The sequence below is a fragment of the Trachemys scripta genome, chromosome 9 (assembly GCF_013100865.1).
Source record: "Trachemys scripta elegans isolate TJP31775 chromosome 9, CAS_Tse_1.0, whole genome shotgun sequence".
Lineage (NCBI taxonomy): Eukaryota > Metazoa > Chordata > Testudines > Emydidae > Trachemys > Trachemys scripta.
The window spans coordinates 76,790,192-76,810,151 of NC_048306.1; the positions used below are offsets into that span (position 1 = coordinate 76,790,192).

Consider the following 19,960-nt stretch of genomic DNA (forward strand, 5'->3'; position numbering starts at 1 on the left):
TTGACTTCAGTAGGCTTTAAACTGGGCTCTATAATGTTAACAACCATGGCTGAGGACTCAGCTACAGTACTGTTGACCCACTTACATCAGGGATCCATTTTGCAGTGTACATCTGATTTAACTGTGTATTGGTAGTGTTCCTGTTAGAAGTTTAGACAACCAAATCTAACCTGGTTCAGGTGTATAGTTAAGCTCTGGGGTGCACTACACACTGGAACAATATTGTACTGAGGTTCCCCTTTCGAGGCTGTAATTGTAGTGCAGATGTGTTTATGGAGATACGGAGTTCAGCTAACTGCAGGAGAATCATAGGGTCAAATTCACCCATAGTGGAGGCAGGTGCAGCTCCACTGCCCTTGATAAAATGGGGCCACAATGTTTCCCTTTTTCCCCACAGAACTCTTATACTGAAGAGCCCAAATACCCCCTTATACAAGTTTGAAATGAAATAAGTGATTAGAAGAGCAGTTAATCCATCTTTCTTCACATAATACTTGGGGGAGCACTTCTGTGCAACTGTCAAGATTCTCTTTAAAGGACGTTACCATCCTTCCATAAATATAAAACATGTCACCAGGCACAAATCACTCAAACATAATCTTACACATTTAAACTGGCTACCCAGAGAAGTTAAAATAAACTAGAGTTCCTGCTAATTCAGACCACTGAGCTATCCCTCCCCCCTATATATAATTCAGAATAATTCACACTACTCTTTATCATCAGGATAATGAGATCAAGCAAGTGGGGAATGTAGCAGAAGTGACAGTGTTAAACTCTGCTGTTATGTTGGTTTAAATCCAAAATAATCCATTAACCTGAATAGAGTAACTCTGGACAGGTGTACATGTTAGCACCCTTTCTCATGGGGAAAGCTCTAAATCTCTGACTGGGATTCTTAAACATAATGCATTATTACATCCAAAGATAGAAGTGACAGAAAACATTGATTTATCTTTGAGTGCTGAGTTTTTCTGAGGGCTGGCTTAAGAGCTGAGCCTTGTAATATCTTATTTATCATTTTTATTGGACGTTTCTTGATCTGCCACTTCAGAGAGCTGAGGTACATAGGACTTCTTAGGAAGCCACACTTCTGGAGATGTTTCCCTTAAATCCTTTCATTGGTGCTTTTTGTCAGTCTGGCATAAAGACCCCATTGTGAATGAAATATGGAAATGGAAAAAAAATGTATTAAGAGCAAATACTCATTTTTCAAGAATCAAGGTCCAATTCTGATCTTGCACCAGTTTAACACTGAGGTAACTCCATTAACTTCAGTGGAGGTGCCCCAAATTCACATCAGTGTGAGAGAAGAATTGGGCCTAAAGTAACTACCGCAACAAAAGGCCACAGCAAGAAGCTCCTAACTGAAAGCTGAGTTTGCTGCCTTGAATATTAATGTTTCAGTTTTCTTTCCAGCTAAGTTACAATTAAATGGCAAAGAGGAAAAACGTTTTGTTCTACGATTACAATGATGCTAGGCTTTAAAAACAAAGACACACACAAAAAAACCCTGGTGTGGTTTAAGTCACAGGAATCAAGAAAAGGGAACTTATTCAGATGAAGTGTTATCAAGCTTTTATGCTCCATTTTGAATTAATATAAGTAAAATGTTTTTCTTCAACTGGTCATGAGTCTTGACCTTCAGAGTCTGGTATGCCACCCATTTCTTGTCACTGGGCTTTGCCTGAGAACAAGTGGCAATCTTCCAATGAAATACCTTTTTTGCACTTGCAAACAGCAGTAGTTGTACCAACATCTAGCAGAAGAGAAGCTGTGCTCAAAGCAGTAAAATCAAACAGCAGTCAGGTTTATGAAAATGCTTCTTAAGTGAGCCATTTAAAAGCAACCCCCCCACCATCACCATAAAATTACAGTCACAGATACATAAAATACACCACTTTCACAGTATTATTAATAATACCAGCTTACTCATAGGCCCAACTAGAGTATGGCGTTACAGGTGACCGGCAAACAATTTATTTTGAAAAATGTCAGTGTGGCATGTATAACAGCACCCAGATTCTTTTCCAACCCCCCATAACTGATACAGCAAACCCAGAGGGGCTGGGGCTCTGAACAGCCAAACCTAGAGATGCCAGGGCTCAGCCTTGGCGCAAATTAAGCAACTACCCCTCCTCCAAGGCACAGTTTTATTTTTTGAACATAAAACTTTAGGCAAAACAGAGCAATTCTGTCCAGAGGCTTTTCCCCTAGTGTCTCTCAATGCTGAAAAGAGGATGTGCACTTCCTCACCCTTCCATCCCTTGCCTACTACAAAAACCCATCTCCCTCCTACAACTCTTCCTTGACTCAGGTCACTTGCTGGCTTTTATAATCACTTGATCCCTTCCCAGCTGGGTCTGATAATTGACTAAAGATAGCTGGCCCCAGATTTCTGGCCCTTAAAGGGGAAGACCACCCAGTTCAGAAGACATACAAGATTTTTTAAAAATAAAATAAATCTGTTTTTATTTTTCTCAGAAATATCTGGAATGTCAAGTCTGATCTGGGATTTAGGGGAGGGCTTTTTAAGGCCTCATACATGAGCTGTCCCACTTTAGTTGAATCTTTCACCGTTTCACTAGTTCTCCAGTCATCAGAGAGTCATCCAGCATAAACAAGACTTCAATTTCTAATGTAAAAGTAAGCAGGGGAAAAGGCTTTTTAATTTTGAAAAGAAAGTAGATTAGGGTTACCATATTTAACAAATAAAAAAAGAGGACCCTCCACGGGGCCCTGGCCCTGCCCATTTCCCACCCCCAGCCCCGCCCCAACTCCACCCCTTCCCTGCCCCAACCCCGCCCTAACTCTGCCCCCTCCTCCCTCCCACTCCCAGCCACGCGAAAAGGGCTGCCCGAGCGCTACCGGCTTCACAGTTTGCCGGACAGCCCCCAGATCCTGCGCCCCCGGCCAGCGCTTCCCCAGCGCAGCTGGAGCCCGGGAGGGGAAGCGCCCAGCTGGGGGCGCAGGGTCTGGAGGCTGCCCGGCAAACCGTGAAGCCGGTGGCGCTTGGGCTTCGGGCAGCCCCCATGCCTCCGGACCCTGCACCGCCGGAGCCCGGGAGGGGAAGTGCCCGGCTGGGGTCCGGAGGCAAGGGGGCTGCCTGAAGCCCATAACGCTCAGGCAGCTCGGCTCTTAAACAGAGCCGAAGAGTCAGGGGAGGAGCAGAGCAGCCGCGGGAGGGGAAGTGCCCGGCCGGCATTTTCCCAGACATGTTCGGCTTTTTGGCAATTCCCCCCGGACGGGAGTTTGATTGCCCAAAAGCCGGACATGTCCGGGAAAAAACAGACGTATGGTAACCCTAAAGTAGATGGCCCTTTCAGTCCATCTTTATGCACTACAAAGAAGTAAATAAGGACTCAAGTCTAATTCTTTTGTTTCCTTTGCAGGTCATCTTTAACAGCACATTGAGGGAGTTCTCAGTACTGCTCTTTTCTGTAATAGACAATTTTCTGCATGCCAGGTTTACCAGAGCATCAACTCATCCATTTACATGCTACAATTTCTTCTCCATTGGAAAGACTGCAAGAAATGTCTTTTTTATTTTAAATAAAAGATTGATTTCCACAACAAAAATTGCAGAAAGACCTTTTGATATTGTCTTTTACTCACCTCTCTTTTGAACGATTTTCATTTTAAGTAATATGGGATTGAACACGTTCAAAAACTCACAGGATTATGCCCTTGTTGCTTATAATAGTTATTAATACATCCATGATTTTATAACAAGATCTGCTATCTCCTGATTAAACAGAAAGATCGCTGCTCTTATAATTTGAAATATTAATAATAATGAAGTAGGAGCTGTATTTTAATCTTACTTACACCAGTGTAAATCTGGAGTCACACCCAATGGCGTTTTAGTGAGACAAGGGCAGCTGTTCTCAAACCGTGGGTCAGGATTCCAAAGTGGGCCGCAACCCCATTTTAATGGGGTTGCCAGGGCCAGCACTAGACATGCTGGGACCCAGGGTTGAAGCTGAAGCCCGAGCTCCACCCCCACCTGGGGTGGCAGGCCTCTAGCCTCCTTTCATCCACACAGTAGGGAAATGGGGCTCCTCCCCCACCCCCAGGGTCATGTAGTAAATTATTGTCAGAAGGGGGTCGTGATGCAATGAAGTTTCAGAACTGCTGGACTAGGGCACTATTGACATCAAAGTGAGTTCTGCTCCTGACTTCAATTGGAGCAGGATCAAGCCCACAGCATGTAACAGGTACATAAGTATATGTAGGATCAGGGCCTTAAATTTTATCTGTCTTAAGTATTTATACAGCCGCCATCACTGCATCATCTAAGTACTTCACAATTTCTAATGTATTTATCCTCACACCACTCCTGTGAGATAGGTTAACCATTGTCCCATTGGGCAGAAGGGGAACTGAGGCACAGAGCAATGGAGTGACTAGCTCGGGGTCACACAGGGTATTTGTAGCAGGAATTGAACTCATGTCCCCCCCGCAAGCTCTGCTCAAGCCCCTGGACCTTCCTGTTTCTCACAACCTGTTAGTGAAAATGTCTGTATCATTCCAGGTCATTCTGACTGAACTTGCTTTAAAAAAAACTGGCATGAGACAATCTGTCAGGCATATGGAACGCCCCATGTCCTGGATAAGTCCCAGTCGGACCTTTCATACTCAGCCAACTACAGACAGCCAAAGTGTCACACCATCAAAGCTTCCTATGGCTATCATGAGAATGCAACAGCTTTTTAAAGTAGTTAGCAACTAACCACGCAAGTAGCGTTCAGCTCATGTCTGGAGTACTGGCAGTGCCGTGTAACAGTACTCCTCTGTTCTCTGTAGGCTTCAGGCTGCCTTTTTTATTCATGGCCACTGACAGCACTTGCAGCCTGCGGCGTCCCTACCCCACATGCTGCCATCTGACTCTCCTTTTGGCTTCACCTCCGCATAAATGAAATATCAGATCCAAGGCAAAGGCAACAGGAGGGCTAGGGTTTTGTCTGGGGTTTTTTATAAAGACCATATGACAAGTTAAAGGGCCAAATACTGTTCCTGGTGAAATCAATGGGAGTTTTACTATTAAACTCAGTAGAAGAAAGTTTTCTGCCTACACTGCATTTATAGGATTTGACCCTTACCATCTCCCCTTTCAATCCCCCACATGCCTAGGGACAGATTCATTCCTGTACCGGTGTAGTTGCCAGCACAGGGACAGAGGGTCTGACTGTTTTGTAGTGTTGTAAGTGTTGAATGGTTGCTATGTTTCCACCCCAGAGGTGGCTGCAGTTCAGTGGCTTGTTTGATTATCCCTGTCCAGGTTGTAAAGCAATGACTGTGGTTTCCTTTGGAAGGACATGTGCTATATGTTATCGTTTATTATTAATAATAATTCCTGCTTCATGGGGTAGGTTTTACCTTTCCCTAGGAAAAGAAAGCATTACCCCAATAATCAGAGGTAAGTGTGTAGGGCCCAATTTTGCAAGGTGCTGAGTGAATCTTGTGTGGTGCTGAGTTATCTCAGCTTCAGCACTCAGCACCACAGGATCAAGCCCTTAAAAGAACAAACTCCCTTTGTCCTCCTGTCTGTTCATAAGGCATTCTCCTCTTCTCCCCTTCAATTCCAGCCCTTTTCAGAGCTGCTATCTCACTCATGCCCAGCAGCCCACCAGGCCCAGGGATCTGTAGCTCTGGAGGTTTCCTGGATAGCACAGTGCTGCTGCTGGACCTTCAGAAACAGCCCTTTTATCACCTTATTTCTTGTCCTCCTGCCAAAGCCAAAGAGAGCGTATTTGATTATTTTTTCTGTTTTTTTTTTTTTTTTTTAATTCCTGGCTTTTGGTAATCAATCCCCCACAGACACCCCAAGACTCTGCTCAACTCTCTTTCCATTGAATAACTTAGTGTAAGCCCTTGTAAAGTTTGCCCTAAAATGGATTCAGTCCAAGCCTTTTGTTCCTTAGGCCTTGGCTACACTTACCAGCTAGTTCGACGGCTGGAAATCGAAGTTCTGGGTTCGACTTATCGCGTCTAGTCTGGACGCGATAAGTCGAACCCGGAAGTGCTTGCCGTCGACTGCGGTACTCCAGCTCGGCGAGAGGAGTACCGCGGAGTCGACGGGGGAGCCTGCCTGCCGCGTGTGGACCAAGGTAAGTTCGAACTAAGGTACTTCGACTTCAGCTACGTTATTCACGTAGCTGAAGTTGCGTACCTTAGTTCGAATTGGGGGGGGTAGTGTAGACCAAGCCTTAGTAAAGTACAAGCGACAGACAGTAGATCTTTTTTTTCTTTCTGTTTAATGTGTATAAGCTTCTTTTGGAAGCTTGGTCCAAAGAACATTCAGTTCATTACTCCAGGCAGCTTATTTAGAGCTGCTATTTGCTCAGGAAGCAAAGCTGCTGCTTTTGAGAAAAGTGCAAGTAGTTCTTTATGACTTTTCTATTTCCTCTTTTAGGGCCCAGCTGAGAACTACTTCTTCCTTTCTTATTAGGCAAAACTCCCACTGGGCCTGATTTTCTTCTCACTCCCCTGCAAGTCAGGAATAATTACACAGAAGCCAGGGGAACTACATCAGAGTAAAACTGGTGTGAGGACAACCAGGGCCATCGACAGAGGGAGCTCTGCCTGAGGAAGGCAGGTCCTTACCTCATCATACAACCAACCTGCTGAAGTCCCATCTACACTAGAAGAAACCTGTATTAGTCTATCCCACCTTTGAAAACTGGTTCTGTATAGCACAGGTTTAGGAAATGGAGCCTGCTCAGTATGAAAAACTGTAAGGTTAGATTTCCTACAGTGGTCTACATTGCTTTCAGAAACATGCCTTAAACCTGTGTTGAGTCAAACTGGTCTTTCATTCAGTATAGCTAAGAGCTAATCTGAAGCTACTGTTGGCAGGGCTTTAGCATAACTGCCAGGCTGAAAGTGCTCAGTACATTATTGCCTTATGTTTCCTTGTGCTAGTCTAGATGTAAGACAGGCATAACTCCCCCATTCTGGGGAATAGCCCTCAGCACAGGGAATGTTTGTGCCTCAGGAGCCCAGGGGGCAGACAGCATGGCAGAGAGGCCTAGGGATAAGTCAGTGTGTGGGTGGGATTGGGGGTGGCCAAGATACACCCATATCTCAGCAATTCTGTACTCCTGCAGAGACCACTAGAGCAGGGATATAAATTAGGTAGCCCTAAGCAGCATGGCCCCTACAGATCTGACTTGGAGAGGTGCAAACTGCCTCGCCTCTGTTGCTGCTGGGGTGACCAGATAGCAAGTGTGAAAAATCCGGATGGAGTGGGGGGAGGGGGTAATAGGAGCCTATATAAGAAAAAGACCCAAAAATCGGGACTGTCCCTATAAAATCGGGGCATCTGGTCACCCTAGTTGCTGCACTGACACCTGAATCAGGGCCTAAATGATTTACCACATCAGCTACTTGTTAAGGTTGTGACATAGTAACTAGAGACTAGTGATTAGAGGGAACTGGGACTGAGGACTTGTGGGTTCTATTCTTGGCTCCGAGAGAGTGTGTTCTCTTGTAACTAGAGCAGAGTATGGCTTGTACAGCCTAGTCCAGGTGGGTTTTGGGAGGGGACTCAGGGGAGAGTGAACTAGAGGTTAACTCTGAGGACTGTTTTCTATTCCTGGTCCTAGGAAAGACCATGGTTTAGTGATCACAGCTGGAATTTTGGCGTCAAACATCTTAAGAGACCCAACCAAAACACAACCTGCACTACATTTTAGGGATGTGGGAAGAAGAAACTAGTCTCTCCCACATGTCCATGCCCTTGGATCTGAGACAACAAGCCTCACTCTCTTCTCGGTAGATTTATTTCAACTGTATCCCTTCAGATATCATACTCCCAGTCTTCTGCTTTAACCATTAGACAAATAGGAAAGAATCTGGCCCTAACATCTGTACACAGCTGGCAACAATTAGATACGGATAAAGGACATACCGTCAGAATATAGCCACCCTCTTTGCAATTTAAAATATATTATCACAACGGTCCCTTATGGCCTTGGAATCTATGAATCTTTCTCCTTTTTGAAAAGTCTTTGTTTCTCTGTTAAGATAAATCTGACCTAATTCAGCTGTAGCTATGGTTTTTTGAAGGCCTCACTTAGAAGACACCATGGTGGGTTGGACTGAGGCTAAATCATCACGTTCAGTTCAGCAGAGATTGGAGCTTTAAGGCCCCAAGGATTCCACTGTTTCTTTAGTCATTTAAATTGATTACAATACATTTTTAAAATAGCAGGTAGGTCTCATTTCTTTTTAATCTGTTCCTTGGGCAAACCATTCCAAGGGGGTTAATGTGGTTAACAATTCCTGATGGGTACCGTTGTTGTGCTACAGTTGCTTGGTGGGAAGGAATCTTAGCAAGCCAGCTGCAATTAACTCAGCAATAAATCCTGTCCCTTTGTAGAAAGAACAAATAGTATAAGCTGTGGAGTGCCAAAAGCTGACCTAGATTATCTCTTCTGCAGCTCCACTGACTTCTCACCCCATGATGGCACTGATGGTGTGGGATGCTTTTGCAGTCAGTTGCTGAAGTTGAACACTCCCTGGCCAGGCTTTCTCACTGGAGGGCCCACACCCATGGACCCAGACTGTGACTTAGCCATAGAGGGGACCATCCATGTACCGATCTCACTTCCAGAGAGGCTTAGCCCTGCCCGTCTCTGCATCATCCTTGTCCTTAGCCAGATAACAGAAATCTCTTCACACAGTCTGGGGTCTGTGCTGTGAGAGAGGTTGTTAACTGGGCAGGCTGTGGGGGAGGGAGAATGTAACTCATCTTCCCTTCCAACCAAAGGCACTCTTAGGGAAGCACTGGCATTGCCATACCAGATCAGAGCAGTGGCCTTTCTAGTCCAGTATCCCGTCTCTGACAATGGCTAGCATCTGATGCTTCAGAGGAATGTGCCAGAAATCCTGCATCAGACAGTTATGGCGTAGCTTGCCCAGAGACCAGTCTCTATCACTGCTCATGCCCTAACCCCATGAGGGTTTGGTATGAAACAAGAGGGTTTGCAACCCACATAATTTCTGTTCAATCTAATGTAACTGTTCAATTTCCATAGAAATGTTTAATCCTTTTATCTTCTCTGCACTTGGCCACTAGATCTCATTTAAAGTGCTTTAAAGCAGACATTTTCATGCATAAGGTCCCATTCACCTGTGATACACTGCTGCAAACATTTATTCCCATGAAATCAATAGATTACTCATACGAGAAAAATTATGCCTGTGTATAAGTGTTTGCAGAATCAGGCCTTAAACAGCAAATTTTAAAGAATATGTCCTGAATTCGTTTCATTGAAAAAATTTCTTTAACAATTTTAAAGATTTTCTGCTTGCCTGTTTGTTAGAGGGTCTTTTACGCAGGCCTGAGAATAACAATAGTACATACAACATTTCCAGATGTAAATGTGACAGATGTCGTCTCTTTATTCTGCTAGCAGCACTGAAGTTCATCAGCTATGATATCACATCTGTCAACAATGCGTATCCTAGAGTGTAACTCATTTACACTTACCTAATGAGAAAACTGGTTGTAACTCTTCGTTTTACATCACCTAAAGCAATGACCATGACACCTAGGAATAAAAAATATACACATCTTTGAACATACTAAACCATATTTTCAAAGCAGAATTCTTTACATTCTCCAGGCTGCCACAGTTTAGACTAGCTGGTGGCAATATCTTTTAAATATCAAATTAAACAAATGAGGATATTCTTTCCGTCAAGTGCTCTACCTCCTCATTTTATTTCTTTTAGCTCCAGGCTAATGATATTGCTTCTGAATCAACAATGAGTCATGTCTCTTTAGCAGCCTGTCTCCTAGGTTTGTTTTTTTTTAAACAGCCTATTCACCCTCTTTGTTACATTGGCTTGAGATTAGAAATGCATAATCAGTCCCTCCACTTCCATCTCTTTCACATTTTCAGGACTTCTCAAAGCTATTACCCTTTGGATAATAAAGATCTGGAATTTTGTACTTTAAAATCTAGTATCAGTGAATAGCTCAACTGGAATATCAACCCACATTTTCTTTCTCCCCAAGAATCCTCTGAAATGTGGGCACTTTTTTTTTCTTTTTCTTTTGCTGAGTCTTCTAGGCAGTGGAGGAGTACAGATATATTTATGGACTAGTGGCTGTGTAAGCATTCCTAAAAGTGCTGCAACGGAGGCAGCTGGGAGCACTGTCAGAAGCTGTGTGAATGAGCTTCCAGAGGGTGGGGAATACCTCACACATTACTTGAGTGACCACCAAACCTACTGCTAATTCATGGAGCAGCAATGATGACCTTTAGAGGGAGCAATGTCCAGGCTTCCTAGGATTAGGGTGACCAGATGGGATAAAGAAAATATCGGGACACATGGGGAGGGAGGGGGTCCTGCCGGCGGAGCAAAAAAAAAAAAAAAGCGGAGTCCCGATGGCAGAGCAAGGGGGAAAAAAAAAAAAGCGGAGTCCCACCGGCAGAACAAAACAAAAACAGGAGTGCGAAATATCGGGACAAATTGCGTCCCGACCAAACATCGGTCGGGACGCAGGACAAACGCCTGAAAATCGGGACAGTCCTGATTTTATTGGGATGTCTGGTCACCCGACCTAGGATCAAAAGGAGAGTCATGCTGGCACAGCAATTAAGTAGAGATGGGAGAACTGCAGAGAACACTATCTCTTCCTGCCCTCTAAAGAGAGAGATTGAGACTGAAAACTCCTGCATAAAATCAGACCTGACTTTACATAAGTGGTTATTTGGAGAATGTCTTTGAGCACTCACTAGAGCAGGGATGGGGAACCTTTTTTCTGTCAGGGGCCATTGACCCACAGAAAAAGATCAGGTGGGCCACACACAGCCCTGCGGATGGGCGAGCTGGCGCTCGGAGCTCCAACTCTGCAGGGGTGCAGAGGCTCTGGGCTTCTGCTAGGCTCCAGGGTGGGGCCAGAAATGAGGGGCTCAGGAGGTGGAGTGTAGGAGGGGGTGAGGGCTCTGGTTGGGAGTGCAGGCTCTGGGATGGGGCTGGGGATGAGGGGTTTGAGATGCAGGAAGGGGCTCAGGGCTGGAGCAGGGGGTTGGGGTACAAGGTCTGGGAGGGAGTTAGAGTATAGGAGGGGGTTCCGACCTGGGGCGCAGGTTCAGGGTGCAGGCTCCAGGGCTAAGGCAGACTCCCTGCCTGCCCTGGCTCAGCACTGCTCCCAGAAACGGCCAGCACGTCCAGCTCCTAGGCAGAGGGGGCCAGGGGGCTCTGCGCTGTGCGCGCTGCCTGCACCTGCAAGCGCCGCCCCCGCAGCTCCCATTGGCCATGGTTCCCAGCCAATGGGAGCTGTGGAGCTGGGGCAAGGGGATGTGCCAGCCACTTCCTGGAACTGCATGGAGCTGACCAGACTTTTAATGGCCTGGCAACCCTAGCTTCCCCCTGCATCAGGACAAGCCGGCACTTGCAACTCCAGCCCCACAGGAAAGTGCCAAGGTTTAGGGCTTCTGGCCTGAGGCGTGGAGACTTAAAGCAGCCCACGGGCCGTAGGTTCCCCACCCCTGCACTACAGGTTATACTGACATGTAACATCCATTCTAATTCAGGCTAACACTGAAGAGTGATTTCCTAGAAATTGGTACTCCTAATAAATATGGGTTTTATTCTTCTATGACTAAATTTCACACTGTGTTAGTGTCTTAAAATATCGGTGGCCAATTTCTGCATTCTGTTGCTGAGTTCACTGGAGTTACTTTGGATTTACACCAATACTAATGAGGGCAAAAGGAATCCCTCTGTAGAGGTTATTTAAGGAGGGGGAACTTTTGAGTTGAGTGGAATAGATAATGGAAAATGGGGTTTGGCTAAATCAGAGTGTCAGAGCTAAGGAAATATTCCTAAAATATGTAAAGATAGATATCATTGCCGTCCATCATAGGGCAGGAGTGTGGCCTAGAGATGGCAGCACTGGAATACAGGAGTCAGGAAACCAGGATTCTGTTATCTACTTGCTACCAGTTTACTGTGTGATGTCACTGAACAGCCTTGTATCTTAGTTTATCTGTAAAATGGGGGCAATAGTACTTATCCTCCTTTGCAAACTTCTTTGAGATCCTCTGCTAAAAGCATTGTAGAAGGGAAAAATATTAATCTGATGGAAATGTTATAGTATTTTTGATGTTCATATATACATATACAACATTCATGGATTTCCAGAAAGAATAAGTTATTGTACAGATAAGTAACCATTTTTTTAGCCCTTCTAGCACTGTACATCTCATTGACAGAAGTACAGTTTAGTATAATGGAACTTTACCTTCTTCAAGATGTGTTATGCATATACTCGCACTGCAGATGTATGTGCACCCAATGTACTCTAGTCAGAGACTTTTGCCAGCAATACCACTAGGAAGTGCATGCACCCCCTGCTCTCCTCATGCAGCCATCTGAGGCATAAAAAGGCATCTGCTGCCTCCCTCTCTGTTCCTTTGCACTGCTGTTTATCTAATGTCTGAACTAGCAGGGAAGGCAGGAGGGACGTGGAATGTATATGCACACCACACATCTTGAAGAAGAGTTACTGTACAAATAACCATTTTTTCTCCTTTGAGTGATTATGCACGTGTACATTCCACTGCAGGTGCCTCATCAGCTGTTCCTTTACAAGTGGAGGGACTTCAGACGGTCTGAACAGACATAATACAGACTTGCCGAAGTTGCTATTATCAGAGGCTTGAGTGAAGTTGTAATGCAGGGGTCGGCAATGTTTGGCACGCGGCTCGCCAGGGTAAGCACCCTGGCAGGCCGGGCCAGTTTTATTTACCTGCTGACGCGGCAGGTGCGGCAGGTTCGGCCGATCGCGGCCCCCACTGGCCCGGGACGGTGAACCGCGGCCAGTGGGGGCCGCGATCGGCCGAACCTGCCGCGTCAGCAGGTAAATAAAACTGGCCCGGCCCGCCAGGGTGCTTACCCTGGAGAGCCGCGTGCCAAACATTGCCGACCCCTGCTGTAATGTCTGGAAAAGTATGTACAGATGACCACCTTGCTGCTTTGCATATATCAGCTATTGTGATATTGCTTAGAAAGGCTGATGAAGTGGACTGAGCTCTGGTGGAGTGAGCCATTATTCTCGGTGGAGGAGAGATTTTAGCGAGATCATAGCAGAGCTTAATGCAGTCAGAAATCCAATATGAGATTTGCTGAGCTGACAATGATTGACCCTTAACTCTCTCAGTGCAGGCTACAGAAAGCCTGGGAGGGGTTCTGAAGGACTTACTGCAGTCCAGGTAGAACATTAAAGCTCTACGAGTGCCTAAGATATAAAGTCCTTCAACTCTGGAAGAATGGGGTTTTGGGAGAAACACCAGAAGTTGAATAGTTTGGTTCAGTTGGAAAACTGACACTATTTTTGGCAACAACTTGGGGTGTTGCCCAAGGGAAATCTTGTCTTTATGCAAAACCAGGAAAGGAGGGACAGCCAGAAGAGCTTGAAGTTCTGAAATCCATGTTGAGGAAGTAATTGCCACCAGAAACACTGTCTTCATAGACAGTAGAGATAGTGAGATTATCGCCATAGATTCACAGGAGGATCTGATTAGCCTAAAGAAGACTAGATTGAGATCCAATTGTGACCAAATGTACCTCCTATATTCACACCGTATGCACTATTGTAATTATCTTTGTACAAAATATACATTGTGAGGTATCAATTGAAAATTAATAACTTGATGGTCAATAATATTATGGTGAAATGTATGTGGCAACATTGTGTGTGAAGTTATCATAATGCGAGAGGCACACGTACAAACTCAGGTAGCCCAGATTAGGTAAAACCAGTCAAGCAGGTCTTAAAGGGATGTGTATTTACCTCAATTTGCATATGAGCTGTAAACAGAATCCTCAGAGATAGGAGAAAGTAAAGAAAGAAGACAAAGAAAATCTCTCCCTTCTGTTTGCAGAGATGCAGAAGGAACAGAATGAAACCTCCGCCCTCCACACACACACCAGTTTCCTTGCTCTCAACTAAGAACAATTTTTTGATGGGGACTGAACTATAGAGGCAAACACCCCCATATTCTCTCTCCCTGTCCATCTCTCTTGAACCCAAGAAGACAAAAGAAGCCAGCTCTTTGACTTTGAGAAGGATCCTGACCTAAAGATTGGTCAGTAATGCTGTTGGGAGCATGTAGTAAGAAGTGTATCTTGAACCAAGCCTAATTTGTGAAGTTGGAAGCAATTTATCTTTATTTATCTTGTAACCATTTCTAACTTTAATGCCTTTGCTTGTACTCACTTAAAATCCTATCTTCTTGTCTTAAATAAACTTGTTTTCTTCTGTAATCAAAACTCCTCCAGTGTTGTGGTTAAACTGGACTGTGTGGTAACGCCATTTAAAAGAAGCAAATTGGAGAGACAACGGATCTAAAATAGCTGAACTGTCCAGGAAAAGGCTGGACAATACAGAACATACATTTCGGGGATGGGGGGAGGAGTAAATTCAGGACTGGAAGTGTGTTGAGGTCACCCTGCAAGTAGTAACCAAGGGTGGTGGAAGCCAGAGCGTGGCTGGTGTCTGCTGGGATCAGACTTGCTGATTAAGAACTATGGCCAAACACAGACACTCAGGGTGTGACTTGCATGCTGGCAAGCTGTTTGTGAGCAGCCTAGGTCAGAGATCCAGCAGCAAGGCACTGTAATGCTCTCTGACGGGATCCCCAGGGTAAAACCTGGAATTGTGGGACCACTGTGCCCCCTTAATCCTCCAGCCTGGGCTGTCTCTCACAGTGCTTTGCTCGTGACAAGCAGCAAACCCCTCCAGGTGCTGTTATCACTCAGCCACCAGCATGCAGAGGCACACCCAGCTAACTTGCGTGAATACTGTCATGAACTATACACAGGGAAACACCAGCAAATTTCCCAACCCCCCAGCCTTGCACAACAGAAATATACCATCTTGCATAGGCACTGAAGCACCCACAGAAAAAATTAGTGGGTGCTTAGTACCCACTGGCAGCCAGCTCCCCCACATCCCCCCAGTACCTCCCATCTGCTGGCGGCCCTGTCGATCAACTCTTCCCCCTCCCTCCCAGCGCCTTCCACCTGCCGTGATCAGCTATTCCATGGCGTGCAGGAGGAGCTGGGGGAGGGGGCAGAGCGGGGACAGGGCGTGCTTGGGGGAGGGGCAGAATTGGGCAAGAAGAGGTGGGGGAGGGCTTGGGAGAAGGGGAGGTGGGGCTTGGGCGGAGTGGTGGGTTGAGCACTCCTGGGGCCTGGAGAAAGCTGGCGCCTGCCTTTGCCGTCTTGCACTGTTCACAATCTTCTTTTAAATGGGAGATGGAGAAATGCAGGAGGGACCCGAAGGGATGAAGGGAAACTCTACAAATCCTAAGGCAAACAACAGGGCATAAGCCTGTAAGTCCCCCAGTGGAGAAAGTGAGGGAGATATACCACATCCTACTGCCCAGAGGCCCCACACCTTACCCTTCTTTACCCATCCGGTGTAAAGAGAGTGTGAGATAACCCCAAAGATGCCAGAGAAGTGAACAAACCTGCTATGATTCTCTGAAGAACTGGGTGACAGGATGCTTGATTTGCAGGCCACAGGGCCTCCTTTTAATTTCTGGTGAAGATATATAAGTTTTTTTGAGGAGAGATGGTGGCCTCCATGGACTCTGGCTGCTTAGCTGAACTTCCAATGTTATGAAACCTTGCAAAGGAATCAGGGCCGGCTCTAACTTTTTTGCTGCCCCAAGCAGCAAAAAAAAGCGCCGCCCCCCGCCGGAGCCCACTCCCCCCGCTAAAACACCCCCCCCCCCTTAGCGCCATGCCCCGCACCGCCCTCCCGCCGAGCGCCGCCGGAACCTTCCCCCCCGAGCGCTGAGCCCCGCACCGCCGCCGCCCCGCCAAGCGCTGCACCGCCGAAGCCCGCCTCCGCCCCCTGCCAAGCGCCGCCGGAACCCCCTCCCCAGCGCCGCGCCCGTGCTGCCCCCCCCGCTGAGCGCCCACCAAGCACTGCGCCGCCGGAGCGCCCCGCCCCCCGCGGAATGCCACGCCGCGCTCTCCCCGCCGCCCCTTACCAGGTGCCGCCCCAAGCATGTGCTTGGTTGCCTGGTGCCTGGAGCCGGCCCTGAAAGGAATGGAGATATTCACATTAACAATCACCTAAAACTCCCTAATATGCACACATGACATCCCGCTCCCTGGGGAGCCCCAAAACCATGGCTTCTTCTCTGAATTATCCCAATAACATTTTGGGATATGTTGGCAACTGTGAAATGAGTCACTTGAAATTGTTCTACTGAGAGAACAGTCTGCCTTACTGGAGAAGTCCCATGGCTTGACTGGAATGAGCCTACAACCATCATCTCACCCCACCTCCTTCACAGCATGTTCTTTTGTGAAAACAGAGGGTCAGTGCCTTAGGATGTAACACTTCATGTCAGAGCAGTTTAATCCTATCAGGTTTTCTCTTCTGGGGCTATGGTTATTGTCTTCTTTTTCAACTCCCATTTAGTTTTACTGAAAATGGATGATCTATTTGATCTTGTGATAGGAACAACAAAGGACCCTTTAAAAGAAGACCAGCCCTAAGGCAGCCGTGGTCGCCTCTTCAGTGAGAATTGTTGAGACCCATACACAAAGAACATAGAAAGCACAAGCAAGGACGGTCCACATTCCTCACCCCTTAGTTGCAGGGGATGAGAGACATGACAGGAGCTCTGACAATCAAATGACAGAAGGGGACACATTCTGAATTTGGCCCATGAAGTTCCCACTTACACTGGATACGTGCCAAGAGCTTCCTTCATTTTTATGCCTGATGCTGCTGGTGAAAACTTTGTTAAAAGTTATTTCTGAATATTTAATAAATATTATTTCAATATTGTGAGTCATTAGAATGAATGGTTTGTGCTATGTGCTGGCACAGTGTGTTCCTCCTTTATGCACATGTGCCAAGTGTGCAGATTAATAGATGTGGCTATGTGAAGGAGGAGGAATGTGCTTCCCATTCTGCTGACAAAATGCTCCTTTGGATGAGAATTTAATTTGGATGAGACATGAAACTGGCTTCCTTTCTGCCCATCACTGATGACTGGATGCCAGTGAAAGACCCCTTACTACTGTTCTAACAAAGCTACAAGCCTATTTATAGAAGCATATATTTTACTCATGTTACCAAATGCTTGGAAAAAGAGGAAGTGGAGACAGGGCCGGCTCCAGGCACCAGCCGACCAAGCGCGTGCTTGGGGCAGCTCCTGGTAAGGGGCGGCCAATCTTGGGATGGCGGGGGGCGCTCAGGATTTTTTATTTGGGGGGGGGGTGGTTGGGCGGCGGGGGGGCGGCGGGGGGGGGCGCTCCGCGGAGGGGGTGTGTGTGTGTTCGGCAGCGCGGCTCAATGGTGGGGGTGTTTGGCGGCGCTCAGTGGGAGGTGTGTGTGGCAGTGGGAGGGTTTGGCAGTGCGGTGCTCCGCAGGGGAGGTGGGGGTGTTCGGCGGTGCTCCGCGGGGAGGGGTGTTCGGCTGCGTGGCGCTCCGCGGGGGGCTGGGGAGTTTGGCAGCGCTCCGCGGGGGGCTGGGGGGTTCAGCGGCACAGCGCTTTGTGGGGGGCTGCGGGGGTTCGGCGGCACAGCGCTCCACGCAGGGGGGTGGTGGCGGCGTGGTGCTGAGGGTGTGTGTTATGGTGGCGCTATGGAGGGCGGCACTCTTTTTTTTGCTTGGGGCAGCAAAAAAGTTAGAGCCGGTCCTGAGTGGAGAGACCATAAACCTGATTGCTGGTAAAATGCTTTAAATTTCAAAATTTTGCTTTGAAAGAAAAATAATCTTTGTTGTTTATTAAAACCAAACGTGGGCTAACGCACCCCTGAATTTAGGGGATAGCTCTGAATCCAAACCTAGGGATAGTTCTTCTCTATAATGGACCTGAATGAAAACTCTAGATCCAAAAACCCCAAACTTTGGGAGAGTTCAGATTTGGTTCCAAACTTTGAAGTCATCTCTCTTAAAATAAGAGGCACGTAGTGCATTTATTTGGCACAAGGGAAATCAGATTTGGAAAAAATGACAATGGGCAACTCTCTCTGGGTCACCTGTTCTTTTCTTTTGCTTTGTCCTTCAGCTACTGTATGAATTTGTCCTCCAAGCAGTATGTAAACTCTAATAGTCCATGGGTATCATTTACTCTCCCTCCCCAGCACCAGAAACTGGAAGACACTGAAAAATTTTCCCACACTTCAGATCACAATCGTAGTAGTAATGGACAAGTAGGGGCATTAATAGGAATTTTAAGCCTGAAACTGGGGAAGGGGGAAACAGTGTCAGGCCCCCTAGTTCTTTAGCATGTAGTGAAGGAAGAGGCTATTTAAAGTCAATTCCATGATCAAGGAGTTAAGGTTTTCACAACCAAATATGCAGTATTTTATGTCTTTTCCTACTATGAAAGCCCTACCACATGCTGGCTTCTTCTACTGCCCTCATTTACAATGCTCCAGTTTTTGCTCACATTTTGTGCATTCAAATATTCAGATTTGCAGAAGCGATAGTTTGTGCAAGCAAAGCAGAATTTGGAGGCACACAAGAATTTGGGTGACCAAAGCCAAGAGGAAACTCAGAGTTCCATATGAAAAATGTGACCCATACTGTTAAATGCAGTTGAGCTGTGAATGGTCATTATTGTAGGTATATAGCATGTTAGCACTCATGTAGCAGTCCACTTCTAGCAGCTCCCATTGGCCCGGAGCAGCGAACCGTGGCCACTGGGAGCTGCGATACGCCGAACCTGTGGACGTGGCAGGTACACAAACCAGCGCGGCCTGCCAGGGGCTTTCCCTGCACAAGCGGTGGAACAAATTTGGGAACCACTGGTCTAGTGACTCATCTTTGACAGTCAGTAGTGTTTCAGGGGCATACTAGTAACAGACAGTATTTTAATAATGCCCTATGTGACCTCTCCATTAGGGACAAACAGAATACCAAGGAGCTTGCAGAAATCACTAACACAAATTTAAAATCTGAACTTTGTTAGTCCGTGTTAGCAAGTGCAGAATACTTCTAACAGATGGTTTCTCTGAGAGTTGTTTTTTTGGAAAAATGGGTTACACTAACCCAATCAATTTGTTTCTGTTGCAGTTGCTCATGACCAAATAGATTTCCTGGCTCCTTTTTACAAAACTGTTTTAAAATGGAGCATTACTGGAGGCAAGATTAATGTAGAATGGGAAGGGGCAAACCTGTTTGTTCAAATTTAGACCCCATTTGAAATACATTCAGTCTAGATTTAGAACAAAATGTGGACATTTAAAAAGTATATTAAAGCAAGTTAATTGTTATTTGGTCTCCTGAATACTGTCCTAATCATAAATATGTAACCAAGCCCTAGAGGAACATCTGGATTGAGTAGGCTGGTGGACTTTTAGCAAATACCCAATTGACTTAAAATAGAGCCTAATTCAAAATCCATTTAAGAAGTGATCTAGAATATTAAAAAAGTTTAAAAACTATTGCTCTCCAACACACTCATTCTGTGATTTTTTTTCCTCACAGTCATTTCTGCTATTAAGTATCAGGGATAGCCGTGTTAGTGTGTATCCACAAAAACAACAAGGAGTCCAGTGGCACCTTAAAGACTAACAGATTTACTTGGGCATAAGCTTTCGTGGGTAAAAAACCCACAAAACCTTATGCCCAAATATTCTGCTATTGTATCTTAGTAATTTCATTAAGTCATTGCTGTATATTTGTCCCCAAGAAGCCAGTATAGTAGAACCTCAGAGTTACAAACACCTTCGGAATGGAGGTTGTTCGTAACTCTGGGCTTGGCTACACTTGCAAGTTGCAACGCATTAAAGGAGCCCCATGCACACTAGCTCACTCCCCATCCACACTGGCAAGGCACGTAAAGCGCTCTGACTCCGCGGCTAGAGCGTTCCTTGTACTCCACCTCGGTGAGTGGAATAATGTTTGATGCACCCTCACTGGAGTGCCCCAGTGTCAGTGTGAATGAGGTGTTGCATTACTGCG

The 19,960-nt window shown here is 46.2% G+C and overlaps 1 long non-coding RNA gene across 2 annotated transcripts in view; it reads right to left on the bottom strand.

Moving 5' to 3' along the window:
* The window catches only part of LOC117882346, a 33,593-nt gene extending 17,519 nt beyond the window's left edge, over positions 1–16,074 (bottom strand). Inside the window, exons 1-4 of one of the 2 annotated variants that reach the window (XR_004646997.1) lie at positions 16,023–16,074; positions 15,495–15,652; positions 9,497–9,557; positions 3,871–5,729 (exon numbers count right to left, since the gene is read on the bottom strand). This is a non-coding gene — a long non-coding RNA (uncharacterized LOC117882346). Of the gene's footprint in view, positions 1–3,870; positions 5,730–9,496; positions 9,558–15,494; positions 15,653–16,022 lie in introns of those variants that run through there. The other variant, XR_004646998.1, reaches the window with a different exon arrangement.
* Positions 16,075–19,960: the final 3,886 nt, after the last annotated feature.